The sequence below is a fragment of the Salvia miltiorrhiza genome, chromosome 6, assembly GCF_028751815.1.
Source record: "Salvia miltiorrhiza cultivar Shanhuang (shh) chromosome 6, IMPLAD_Smil_shh, whole genome shotgun sequence".
NCBI classification, from domain to species: domain Eukaryota; kingdom Viridiplantae; phylum Streptophyta; class Magnoliopsida; order Lamiales; family Lamiaceae; genus Salvia; species Salvia miltiorrhiza.
This window is the reverse complement of record NC_080392.1, coordinates 19,156,975-19,171,731: the sequence shown is the minus strand read 5'-3', so window position 1 is coordinate 19,171,731 and position 14,757 is coordinate 19,156,975. Positions and strand designations below refer to the sequence as shown.

At 45.7% G+C, this 14,757-nt stretch overlaps 1 pseudogene; it reads left to right on the top strand.

Annotated features, from left to right (window-relative positions):
- The first annotated feature begins 11,122 nt into the window (after positions 1-11,122).
- On the top strand, positions 11,123-14,331 carry LOC130990610 (uncharacterized; annotated as a pseudogene).
- The last annotated feature ends 426 nt before the right edge of the window (positions 14,332-14,757 follow it).

Here is a 14,757-nt window from a genome sequence, read left to right as displayed (position 1 = left end):
GGGCTACAAAATATTCAGATCAAATTAATTAGTTTAAATATTGTAGAGTAGATGTTGTCTTTCCCTTTGACTCATGTGTCTATATATATAGCTCAGTAGTCTGAAGTTGGTTTGGCTTGTGCGTGTGTTTTTATTTATTTTTTCTCTTCTGTTTTTGTAATTTTTTTCTTTTTTGGTGTTTTTAATTTCTCAATGAATTTTCATTTTGAGAGATTTTAACCTTGAGTGATCGAGATATAATCTCCGTGAGTTTTCTTTATGTTCTTTTCTTTTTTTAATGAAATGACCATAATTCATTATTACTCCTAACATCAATAACATTCAGGAAGTCGTATATTATACCAGTATTATATAAGACTTTGGCCCGGAAATTTGAAATTGTTGCACGGTATAACTAATGGAGTAAATACACAAATATATATATATTAGTCCATCCGTCTCACTTATTTTAAGACACTTTCTTTTAAAGCGTCCCACCTATTTTGAGACATTTTTTTATTTGACAAAAAAATTAGACTTTATTCACCTTTTTCACTTTTTTCACCTACACATAAAATACTACTTTCTTTATTCTCGTGCTCAAATAAAAGATCTCAAGATAGCCGTGACGGATGAAGTTTATACAAGGTGGTGATGATCAATATGCATCATGACTTCAGTTATTGGTACCTATAAATGCATATTATATATATATATATATATATATATATATATATATATAGGGAGAGGATCATGTGCGAACTGATGAACAAGGATGTTCATGTGCGAACCAATGAACAAATACATAATATACATGAACAAAAACACATGAACAACGATGTTCATATGGAGAACCATGAACAAATACATAAAATACATGAACATAAGCACATGAACAACGATGTTCATGACAGTAAGTCATGTACACCGTTGTTCATGTGACGCATGAACAGCGATGTTCATGACTTAATGTTGAACAATCGTTGTTCATGTCCAAATAAAGGGCTGTGATTGGTTCCCCATTCTCACAAAAAGATGTAATTCTCACTTGAGCACATCCATATATATATATATATATATATATATCAGACCTCCTATTTTTAGTGAGATCTTAGACACGATCTTGTGCGTTTATTTTATTAATCCTATGACTGATATTGTATCTAAAGGACGATTTTTTTTTCTCAGGGTTCGAATCCTAAAGTAAGCGAGAAATATTTTAAATTTCGTTATTCATCAGTATATACTGCATTATTCATCAGTAAGAGTTCAATGGAGACCACTCCCCTATATAGAGCATGAAGACCAAATCAGAGCCATTGATCTCACCAAAATCAATGAATCAGATTCATCCGAATTCTTCAAGTTTAGGAAATCCCGTAAATTTCTCATTTTCCAATTCTGCGAACCAACGAACATTATTAATTATGAACTTACGACCATAAGTATGTTTATTTGTAAGTTCATTTGTTTTTATACAAACATATCGACTGTAGTGGATAAAATCCGACTGACCAGCCCAGCCCTGCCCGGCAGCGCTCGACTGCCCAGCTCGAATCTGCCTTGGCAACTCTGACTCTGCCCAGAGCGATCTCTCGGCTCTGGCAGCGGCATGATCTCTCTGCTCTGGCAGAGGCGCGATCCCTCTGCTCTGGTAGCGGCATGATTTCTCTGCTCTGGCAGAGGCGTGATCCCTCTGCTCTGGCAGCGGCATGATCTCTCTGCTCTGGCAGAGGCGCGATCCCTCTGCTCTGGCAGCGGCATGATCTCTCTGCTCTGGCAGAGGCGCGATCCCTCTGCTCTGGCAGCGGCGCGATCCCTCTGCTCTGGCAGCGGCATGATCCCTCTGCTCTGGCAGAAGCGCGGTCCCTCTGCTCTGGCAGCAGCGCCATAGTAAACATTTCAACACGAAAGTATACAAACTGGATTATAAGCTTACAAAAACCTAGTCAACATGGGTGACTAGGTCAAACGAAGGTTACGGCAGGTGGATTCCGAAGAAGTCGGAACCGTTAGGGTTTCAAGGAATATTCCAACAAACCCTAACCTTAGTCACCCCTCCGCAGCTTCATGACCTATATATACTACTTCACTAACACAATCGAGGGAGGCTGTCATTGATACTCATACTGTCGATGTCTCACTCCATTGATCTCTCGTTCTCCCCGCTCTTCCGTTCCGCCTCCACGCTCACAACTTCAAGGGTTCCGATTGCTTGACTAGCCCCGCTAGCCCGGACGTTCATCGCCCCTTGTTCATCATCGCTCATCAGCTTTGATCTAACTTCCGGGACACCCCGATCTTCCGGATACTCCATTGCCTATTGTCTTTTCCTTTATCATCTATTCATTTCAGTTACGTTATTTACGTTGAATACTTATATCTGTTCACTGACTTGAGCGTCGGAGGCCCTTCCATCGACACCCCCACCGGTGCTCTTCGGAGGGCTCTAACGTTATTTGTGGTCTCAGGTTGCTAGTGCCCGTCGATCCAGACGTGACTGACGTCGCTTCCGTAATTATCGGATTCACCCCCTACAATTTGGCGCCCACCGTGGGGCCCTAGCAATCAAAAGCTACACCATGAGTGCTCCGAACGACGCTCATGATCCGAACAACGTCACAGACCAACCAGGTTCAACCCAATCGGAGTTGCTTGCCCAAGTGGAAGTGAATGCCCGGATTTCCGCTTTGGCCGACCAAATTGCGCAAGAACGGGAGAGTAGGCTCTTGTTGGAAAAACAGAATGCAGAGCTACTCGCCCGGTTGAATGCTTTTAGCCAGATCTAGACGTCTCCTCATATCCAAACACTCCGTACTAACCGATTCCGAGTTCCCATCAACTCCATGGTGGACATCGAAGATGTCCCGCTCACACCCCACGGAACTAAGATCAACCCGGATGACCCTTCATCATCGGTAAGAAACAACAGATTGGAGACCCTGCACCCTAACATGGGTGCTCCTCTTGTGAATGCAGGTGAAACGCGCACTCTAGATCAAACGCCCGGAACAACATGAACAAACGCGACAGGAGCCCTCACGCAGGCTAACCTGACGACCGGGGGCATAAGTCAGTCAACCTTGACAGATCGGACCGACGTCGCCCCTGAAGATGACTTCCTGCGTGACGCCCCAACGGGTCAACCGGATGGGCCGAGGCGGGCAGGCCTAATGTGCCAGAGTGGCGGAACTCACAATCAACCACCTCTGGTCGAGCAGGGCCGACACGGCATGCGGGGCATCCAACAGAGTATGGACCCCGTCCTGGCCAGAAGATTGGCAGACATGGAAGCCATCATCCAACGAATCTCAGGAGTCCCGGCCCCGATCAAGAAGAGTGCAGAGAGTTGCTACGCTGACTATCCGTTTGTGGATGAGATAGCCTTGGTGGAAATGCCCAGAAAGTTTAACTTTCCACATATGAAGATGTTCGACGGCGCATCCGATCCAGACGACCACATAGCTCAATACCGCCAGAGAATGTTCACCGTGGCTATCCCTCGTGACATGAGGGAGGTATGCATGTGTAAGGGGTTCGGTTCTAGTCTAATAGGACCGGCCCTCCAGTGGTATACGAATCTCCCAAATAACTCTATTAGCTCTCTTGCCCAACTAACTGATATTTTTGTCCAACAGTATGCAAGTAGCAGGAAATTGGAGAAGATCTCGGAGGACTTGTACGCCATTGTCCAAAGGCATGGAGAACCACTTCGAGACTACATTGGATGTTTCAACGAGGAGAAGGTGTCAATCACCAACTGTAGCGAGCAACCGCTTTTCGCAAGGGACTATTGCCTGGCTCGGATCTTTATAAAACTCTCACCAAGTATCCGTGCAAGACCATGGAGGACGTGTTGATTCAGGCGTGGGCACAGATTAAGTGGGAGGAAGATCAATACAACATGCAGAGGGCCTTCCCACCTAGTAGACCCGAAAGAGACCACCGGGTGGACAGAAAGTCGGGCCGTGACAGACGTGCTGAACCGTATCCACCTTATCGACAAAGCAGAGGAAGGGATGAGTACGATAGGGCACCCGACACGCGCCCCTGCGAGAAAGCAAAGATTCCAGAGTATGCCCTATCCATCTCTCCCGCCGAAGCAGTTGAAGCACTAAGGAATCTAGGCAACAAGGTCAAATGGCCAGAAAGGATGAGGGCCCCAGCCGACCAGAGGGACAGGTCCAAGTGGTGTGAGTTCCATGCAGACCATGGGCATCGGACAGAGGATTGCATCGCCCTCAGATTGGAAGTGGCCCACCTACTAAATCAAGGCCACCTCACCGATTACCTAACCGAAAAGGGCAAGCTTACCCTACAACAAGAAAGGGATAGACAAGAGAAACACAGAGACGACAGCCCACCAGACCCGCCACACCATGAGAGAACTGTGAACGTGATATCCGGAGGCTCCGAAGTCAGCGGAATCACTCACTTAGCCGCCAAGAGACACGCCAGACAGGCTAGATCAAGCAAATCAGGGGCTCCGCCTTCCGGCAAAGCTGGACCAACGGATCCAACCCTAACAATCAGCTTTGCAACATCCGAATCAGACAAGCTTCTACACCCCCATCATGATGCTTTAGTTATTTCCATTTATATTGCTAACTATTTAACAAAGCTTGTGCTAATAGACAATGGTAGCTCTGCCAATATTTTGTTTTGCAGTGCATACAGGGAGATGGGTTTGGACGAGTCCAAACTAATCAAGAAAGCGGCCGTACTCGTTGGCTTCAGTGGCGAGAGTACGACTACTGTAGGGAAGATCGATCTTCCCGTCTACGCAGAGGGATTCAACCTTTCCACTAGGTTTCTCGTTGTAGATGCCCCGTCAGCATACAACGTCATCCTAGGCCGTCCATGGATCCACGGAATGGAAGCAGTACCATCCACCTATCATCAAGTCATATGATTCCCAACCAAGTGGGGAGTTAAGGAGATCAAGGGAGAGCAGAAGGACTCCAGGGCTTGCTACCAAACCACTATGAAAGCGAAAAGCCCGTCCTTATAGCAATTACAACAAGAAGCTCTGTCCCATTCAAAGGCAAATAAAGAGTGTACTTCGAATCAGTTAATTACACCAAGAGGGACGCCTGAATCATTCAACCACATCCATCAAACGAAGCACATGGGAGAACAGAAACACCCAAATCAAAACCTGCAGTGCACTCAAGACATGAGTCAACATACGGAGCTGCAAAAAAGTCAAAGTCTGCAGAGCAGAAAAGTCGAAATCTGCAGAGTAGAGAAGTCGAAGTCTGCAGAGCAGAGAAGCCGAAATCTGCAGAGCAGAGAAGTCAGAGTCTGCAGAGCAGAGAAATTAAAACCTGCAGTGCACTCAAGACATGAGTCAACACACGGAGCTGCAAAGAAGTCGAAGTCTGTAGAGCAGAGAAATCAAAGTCTGCAGAGCAGAGAAGTCGAAATCTGCAGAGCAGAGAAATCAAAACCTACAGTGCCCAAGGAGATCGTCACGGACAACGGGTCCCAATTTATAAGCGCAGACTTTCAAGATTTTTGTAAGTTCTGGAATATAAAGCTGAGCTTTTTCAACACCAAGGTATCCTCAGGCAAACGGACAAGCGGAGTCTTCCAACAAAACCATCATGAACACCCTGAAGAAACGGCTAGAAAACGCCAAAGGCAAATGGGCAGATGAGTTACCAGGCGTGCTATGGTCCTACCGAACAACTACAAGAGCATCAACAGGGGAAACACCATTCTCTCTCGCCTATGGGATGGAGGCAGTAATCCCAACGAAAAGCGAAGTACCCACCGCCAGACATGAGCTCACGACAGACGACGGGAATCAAGAGGCCATGTGCCACGAGTTAGATCTCCTCGATGAGAAACGGAACAAAGCAAATATCAGACTAGCTTCCTACAAACAAAGCATCGCCAGACACTACAACAAACATATCCGCACCCGCACATTTAAGCCGGGCGATTGGGTATTACGAAAAGTGTTCCAGAACACCAAGGAAACAGGTGCGGGTAAATTAGCCCCGAATTGGGAAGGACCATATCTGATCACCAAAGTGGTTGGACGTGGAGCATACAAGTTGCGATCGACAGACGGACGTGACATCAACAACAGCTGGAACGCCATCCATCTCAAACAGTATCACGCTTGATCTCTACGCTTCTACTCTATTTCATAAGGTCTTCCGAGACCAACTCAATCTACTACACGTTTACTGACCTTTGCATGCAGGTCAGAACTACATTCGGGCTTGATCCCTTAATTGGGTATGTAGGCAGCTCTAAGGAGCGCAGCCCCCCTCCCCCTCCACACCCAGGGGGGAAAAACTTTAAATGTAAAAGGCGCAAGCCCATATCACCCCGCATATATTGCATTTAGCCTTAAGTTTAAATAACTAAGTCTAAATGGGGGGAAAAAACTTTAAATGTAAAAGGCGCAAGCCCGTATCACCCTGCATATATTGCATTTAGCCTTGAGTTTAAACAACTAAGTCTAAATGGGGGGAAGAAAACTTCATGTAAAAGACGCAAGCCCGTCCCACCCCGAACGTCCTGAATTTAGACTTAAGTTTCAACAACTAAGTCTAAATGGGGGGAAGAACTTACATATACAAGGCACAAGCCCGTTTCACGCAAAACCTGAGATAAAGACCCGTCGTGTCCATCAGCGCAAAGCGCGCCTCTCCCAAACTGAAATTTTTTTCGCATCGCCAGAGAAATGGCTCTCGCCAGAGAAATGGCCCTCGCCAGAGAAATGGCCTTCGCCAGAGAAATGGCTCTTGCCAGAGAAATGGCCCTCGCCAGAGAAATGGCCTTCGCCAGAGAAACGACTCTCGCCAGATAAATGGCCTTCACCAGAGAAATGGCTCTTGCCAGAGAAATGGCCTTCGCCAGAGAAACGGCTCTTAAGAATGGCTCTCGCCAGAGAAATGGCCTTCGCTAGAGAAATGGCTCTTGCCAGAGAAATGGCATTCGCCAGAGAAACGGCTCTTAAGAATGGCTCTCGCCAGAGAAATGACCCTCGCCAGAGAAATGGCCTTCTCCAGAGAAACGACCCTCGCCAGATAAATGGCTTTCGCCAGAGAAATGGTTCTTGCCAGAGAAATGACCTTCGCCAGAGAAATCACACTCGCCAGATGAATGGCTCTTGTCAGAGAAATGGCCTTCGCCGGAGAGATCACCAAAAGAGCGGGGAAATCTCCCGCCTAGGGGCAAATTTACTCTTATGCCCTCGACCACGCGAGGCGCATGTTTTAGCAACGAATTTACTATTTTACCCCCAGCATGGGTTTATAAATAGCCATGTACGCGTAATCTGAAACCTACACTATCTTTGCTTGCAACACTACAGCAATTTACTCTCGTGCTCTCAACAATCCAATTACCCTCTCTCACATTTCCAATCAAACACTAGGTACAATTCGCGGTTCAACAACAATTCACCGATTGATTCTATATCTATTCATTTATGACTCATCACCACTGTAACGTCCAACGCCATTAGATACATTTTGGGCCTCTGAAAGTGCCGCAGGTCTAGGACGCCCAGTGTTATGTCACCCCGACCATTTAATTCCATGTTTTTCTGGCTCACCTGTTTTACGCGAACTGCCGAGAATCAAAGAAAAGGGAAACGCCCTGCTCACTATGCGCACCCTATACAAGTTAAATTGCACTCCCTAGTTGAAAAAATTCCAACTATGGAGTGGGGGACAAACTGTAGTGGATAAAATCCGACTGACCAGCCCAGCCCTGCCCGGCAGCGCTCGACTGCCCAGCTCGAATCTGCCTTGGCAACTCTGACTCTGCCCAGAGCGATCTCTCGGCTCTGGTAGCGACATGACCTCTCCGCTCTGGCAGCGGCATGATCTCTCTGCTCTGGCAGAGGCGCGATCCCTCTGCTCTGGTAGCGGCATGATTTCTCTGCTCTGGCAGAGGCGCGATCCCTCTGCTCTGGTAGCGGCATGATTTCTCTGCTCTGGCAGAGGCGTGATCCCTCTGCTCTGGCAGCGGCATGATCTCTCTGCTCTGGCAGAGGCGCGATCCCTCTGCTTTGGCAGCGGCATGATTTCTCTACTCTGGCAGAAGCGCGATCCCTCTGCTTTGGCAGCGGCATGATTTCTCTACTCTGGCAGAAGCGCGATCCCTCTGCTCTGGCAGCAGCGCCATAGTAAACATTTCAACACGAAAGTATACAAACTGGATTATAAGCTTACGAAAACCTAGCCAACATGGGTGACTAGGTCAAATTAAGGTTACGGCAGGTGGATTTCGAAGAAGTCGGAACCGTTAGGGTTTCAAGGAATATTCCAACAAACCCTAACCCTAGTCACCCCTCCGCAGCTTCATGACCTATATATACTACTTCACTGACAAACATGGATTTCATACCTCAATATCGCACGAATTGTTGTCGTTTTCCCCCATGAATTGATTGCATATATGTGTTTGTATCCCAATTTTGAGTATTTATGAAGATTTGATTGCTTGGTATAGTTTTTGAATATTTTCAGGGCAAATCAAGAGTTGATTGGAGAATTGTGAGAGCATATGATCAAAGTACGTCTCGAGAGGAATCCATGAGCGTGAACGGCGCCCGAATCAGAGCTCGGACGAGGGAGAACGGGGCCGACAAAGTCAGCCGCGCACAGGAGGCCGCGGCCGCGGTGGCGCGTCCGTGGGAAGACACTCGACCGCGGTCACCTCCCGCGGCCGCGGGGAGGGACCGCGGGCATCATCTCCAGTTACAGCGCTCTCCCGCGGTCACCACCCGCGGCCGCGGGCTGGGACCGCGGGTCCCCTGACCCTCCCTACGTTTTCCGGCCGCGGGCGCGGGCCAGGACCGCGGGAAAAGAGCGGAGCCTCCCCCAAGTGGGCCCCAGTCGGGTTTTTCAGCCCTTAAACCCCATTTTCCACCTTTTTCCTCTCACTATTCATCATCCCCAACATTCAATACTCATTCCTACCTCCATATCCAAGCCCTAACCCCCATTAATACTCCCTCCTACCCATTTGAAGAAGGCATTGAAGAGGAGAGAGGATTGAAGCAAACTTCTCAATAGGATTTGATTATTCTTTTCTCTCTCTTTCATTTATGTTTCTCTTTTCATTGGGTATGTTATTGTTGAACATGATAGGTTAGTTTCTCTTTGATTTGGGGATTAGGCTAGATGATTATTGTAATGGATTGATTATTTGTGCTCAATATAAATCTTGTTTGTTCCTTTCCACTTTATCTTTTCAAATCCTTGCTTTATTCTTGTATGGTTTGTTGGCCACATTCTATACATTTCTAATTTGCACTTTGAATCGGGAGAGGATAATTGCAATAGATAAGGTGTTTGAAACATATCAATTCGATAATCGGGAGGTTGAGAGTTGGGTGAGAGTATGTCGATCTTTGTGTGCTTTTGGGAGTTATAGGTTAGAAGTTGACCGGGGACGGCAACTATAACCCGTAATCTACCGTTCTAGTCGTCCGGGAGGGGGCTAGAACTAATTGGGAGATCACTCTAGATAATTAGGTTCGTCAAGATTAGTATTGAGCTATAATTGAAGTCCTTTGCTTAACCATCGATGCCTAGTCCCTAAATCGCCTTAATCATCTTATTTATCCACTTTGCTTATTTGATTTTTATTTGTCTTTGCACTTGTTAAGTATTTAGTTAGATAATCAAACCAATCACTCAATCGTTTAGTCTAAATAGCTATAGCATAATGACTTAGGATAATCACTAGATTAAACTACTAATCCTTGTGGGATACGACCTTGCTTCCATATATTACAACTACCCGTATACTTGCGGCGTGGTGAAAATATTAGCGAACAAGTTTTTGGCGCCGTTGCCGGGGATTAGTTTAGTTTCATTACTTGTGATATTTTGCTTCATTGTGCTTAACTACTTTAGACATTTTACTTGCTTTAATTTTTGTTTTCTATTTTAAGATTGTGATTTGATTATTTGTTCTTGTTGGTTGATAGGTAGTGTATGAACACAAGGTCTAAGGGTGCACCTCTTATACCTATAGACCTTGAGGTTGAAGCTTTTTGCCGACACAACAAAGTAAGAACAAGAAGAGATAGAGAGTTGGAGGAAGTCATGGCGGAAAATCACGACTTAATCCGTCAACTCCAAAGGCAATTGGAGGACATGCAAGGGCAAATCAATGAGCAAGAGGCTCAAAGGAATGCACCACCACCACCACCTATTAGCAATATGTTCCAACCCATTGTCCAACAAGGAGGAGTGCATGCCCCGAGAATCAACGCCACCAATTTTGAGCTCAAGCCGGCCCTCATAAATATGGTACAACAAAACCAATTCACCGGTCTTTTCCAAGATGACCCGAATGGACATCTTGGAAACTTCTTGGAGATATGCGGCACCATCAAGATAAATGGAGTCCCGGAGGATGCCATTCGACTTCGACTCTTCCCCTTTTCGCTAAGGGGCATGGCCAAGACATGGTACCAATCTTTAGAGGGTGGTTCTATCACTACATGGGAGAACATGGCTCAAAAGTTTCTCAACAAGTTCTACCCTCCGGGTAGAACCATGAAGATGAAGAAGGACTAGTCCAATTTCACCAATTTGATGGAGAATCCTTCTACGAAGCTTGGGAGAGATTCAAAGAGATGCTAAGGAAGTGCCCTAACCATGGTTTAGATCAAAACACAATCATTTGTGTATTCTACACCGGGTGTAGTGGTGAGATGCAAAGAGACATGAATGCATCGGCCAATGGAGCATTGTTGGAGAAAAGCCACGCGGAGGCCGCTCACATCATAGAGAACTTGGCCACCAATTGCCATCAATTCCCAACAGAGAGGATCATCTTGAAGAAGGTGGCGGCTACAACAAGCTCGGATCCGATAGCTCTTTTGACGGCTCAATTGACCGCCATGAATAGCAAGATTGATGCTATATCAATGTCAAGGGTAGAGCCCGTGGTTGAAGAACAAACTAGCTTCGAGGATGTGAACTACATCAACAACAACAACAACTGAGGCTATGCGAACTTCCGGCCCCAACAACAAGGTGGCTACCAAGGGCAAGGGCAATACACTCAAGGATTCCAACCTAACCGCCACCCTAACCTCTCCTATAGCAATCCAAACAATTTCTTGCAACCACCGCCCGGATTTGCGGTGAGCCATGGCATGATCAAGGAAGAGAAGATGCTCAACCTTGAAGAAATATTGATGAAGTTCATGACCACGACTCAAGCTCACATGACAAGAACGGATGAGAAGTTAGAGGCTCAAGCCAAGCAATTGAAAATGCTTGAGATACAAGTGGGACAAATTGCCGAGTCTATAAACAATCAACGCCAACAAGGGCAATTCCCAAGCAACACAATCGTGAATCCTAAGGAGCATTGCAAGGCCATTGCTCTAAGGAGTGGGACAACATATGAAGAGCCCAAGATGCCCGACGAAGAAGATAGAAGTGGTGTTGTGGTTGAAGTTGGAGATGGCAACCCTTCTAAGGAAAAAGGAGATAGAGGAAAGAAGAAGGAGGTGTACGTGGCTCCACCACCTTATTGCCCACCAATCCCTTTTTCTCAAAGACATCAAAAGAAGAATGTGGAGAATGAATTCTCCAAGTTTCTTGAGATTTTTCGAAAGGTGCACATCAACATTCCACTTGTTGAAGCTTTGAAACAAATGCCCTCATATGCAAAGTTCCTAAAGGAGGTCATATCAAACAAGAGGAAGATAGGAGAGAATGAGACGGTCAATCTAACCGAAGAATGTAGTGCCGTTCTCCAAAGAAAAATCCCCACCAAGATCAAGGACCCCGGGAGCTTCACAATCCCTTGTGATATTGGGAATGATCGTTTTGGGAAAGCTTTGTGTGATTTGGGAGCAAGTATAAATTTGATGCTGCTCTCAATCTTCAACAAGCTAGAGATTGGCACCATCAAGCCAACCACAATTGCCCTTCAAATGGCGGATCGTTCCGTTTCTTATCCAAAGGGGATAGTAGAAGATGTCCTAGTGAAAGTCAACAATTTCATCTTCCCGGTGGACTTTGTTGTTTTGGATATGGTGGAAGACAAAGATGTGCCTTTGATTCTTGGGCGCCCCTTCTTGGCAACGGGGAGAGCCCTCATTGATGTTGCTAAGGGCGAACTCACCCTTAGAGTGAATGATGAGAGCTTCACATTTTCAATCCACAAGGCTCTCAAGTACAAGGAGGAAGAAGAAGAAAGGAGGGTTGATGAATGCAAGATGATGCAAGTGATAGAGTCTTGCATCAACATGGAGGAGTACCACACCTACAACAATCCAATGGACACTTGCCTCCTAAACCCTCTATTCTCTTTTGTTGATAATAATGAGTTTAATGCTTCCAACTTATTTGTTGAGACTAATGAAATGAACTTTGTGCAGAAAATTTCGCAAGGAGAGGCATGTTTCTTGGACTTGAGGAATGGAGAGTCGAAAGATGAAGGAGTGGAGAAGAAGACTCCTAGCTTGGAGTTAAAACCTCTCCCCGAACACTTGAAATACGCCTTCCTTGGTGAGGATGAGGCGTATCCGGTAATCGTATCATCCTACCTTTCTCCTCATGAGCTTGATCAATTACTAAATGTTTTGAGGAAGTATAGGTCCGCTATAGGATGGTCAATTTCCGATTTAAAAGGGATTAGCCCATCCATTTGCATGCATAGGATCTTGATGGAAGATGATTTTAAACCTAGGAGGCAAGGTCAAAGACGGTTGAACCCTATTATGCAAGAAGTAGTAAGAAAAGAAGTTCTCAAATTGCTAGATGCGGGAATTATTTTTGCTATTTCGGATAGTGAGTGGGTTAGTCCCACTCAAGTTGTTGCTAAGAAGGGGGGATAACCGTTATAAAAGATGAGCATGATGAGCTAATTGCAACTAGGTTAGTAAATGGATGGAGGATGTGTATTGACTATAGGATGTTGAACACCGCTACTAGAAAAGATCACTTCCCTCTTCCCTTTATTGACCAAATGCTTGATAGGTTGGCGGGGTATGAATTTTATTGCTTTCTTGATGGGTACTCCGGGTATAATCAAATCATGATTGCCCCGGAGGACCAAGAAAAGACCGCTTTCACTTGTCCTTATGGCATTTTTGCTTATAGACGCATTCCTTTTGGTCTTTGCAATGCCCCCGCTACTTTTCAACGATGCATGATGGCCATTTTCCATGATTTAATTGAAAATGTAATGGAAGTTTTTATGGATGACTTTTCTATCTTTGGCAATTCTTTTGATCATTGTCTCCATAATTTATCTATTGTGTTGCAAAGATGTGAGGAAACTAACCTTGTGTTGAATTGGGAAAAATGTCATTTTATGGTTAGGGATGGAATTGTGCTTGGACACAAGGTCTCCAAATCCGGATTGGAGGTGGATCGAGCAAAGATAGTGGCTATTGAGAAGCTTCCACCACCATCCAATGAGAAAGCCGTGAGGAGCTTCCTTGGGCATGCCGGGTTCTATAGAAGATTCATCCAAGATTTCTCAAAGATCACCAAACCCTTGTGTCACCTTCTTGAAAAAGATGCGAAGTTCGACTTTGATAAAGATTGTTTGGTGGCCTTTGAGAAACTCAAAAAGGCTTTGGTGAGTGCTCCCATCTTGATCACACCGGATTGGTCGCAACCGTTTGAGCTCATGTGTGACGCAAGCGACATCGCCGTCGGGGCCGTGTTGGGGCAAAAGAAAGACAAGCTATTTAGAGTCATCTACTACGCTAGTAGGACTCTAGATAAGGCTCAATCGAACTACACCGTCACGGAAAAAGAACTTTTGGCGGTTGTGTATGCCTTCGACAAATTCCGCTCCTACCTCATTGGCATAAAATCCATTGTTCACACCGACCATGCGGCCATCCGGTATTTGTTTGAGAAGAAATATGCCAAGCCAAGGTTGATAAGGTGGATCCTCCTCCTTCAAGAGTTTAATATTGAAATCCGAGATAGGAGAGGATGTGAAAATGTTGTGGCGGATCACCTTTCAAGACTTGAGAATCCCGTGGAAGGGGAAAATGCCAATGTGCCCATCAATGAGAACTTTCCCGATGAGAAAATCTTGCAAGTCAAGGCCCACACCCCATGGTATGCGGACTACGTCAACTATCTTGCATCCGGCATTCATCCACCGCCCGAGTTGAATCGTTACCAAAGGAAAAAATTCTTTCATGATGTGAAATTCTTCTTATGGGATGAGCCGTTCTTGTATCGACGATGTGCCGACACCATCATCCGACGGTGTGTACCCGAAGAGGAATGGGGAGCTATTATGAGGGAGTGTCATTCTTCCCCAAGTGGAGGGCACTTTGGCACCAACCGAACCGCTTTTAAGGTGCTTCAAAGTGGCTTCTATTGACCGACTATCTTCAAGGATTGCCACTCATTTATTTTGAGTTGTGATCAATGCCAAAGAATGGGAGGAATTTCAAAGAAGCACGAGATGCCCCTTAACAACGTAATTGAAGTTGAGCTCTTCGACGTATGGGGCATAGACTTTATGGGCCCATTCCCAATGTCTTTCGGCTTCCAATACATTTTGTTGGCCGTGGAGTATGTTTCAAGATGGGTGGAAGCAATTCCTACTCAAACCAATGACTCCAAAGTGGTGATCAAGTTCCTCCAAAAGAATATCTTGACAAGGCATGGAATTCCAAGGGCCTTGATAAGCGATGGAGGATCCCACTTTTGCAACAAGTGGATGGAAGGCCTTCTCAAAAAGTACGGGGTGAAGCATAGAGTGACAACGGCTTATCATCCCCAAGCCAATGGTCAAACCGAGTTG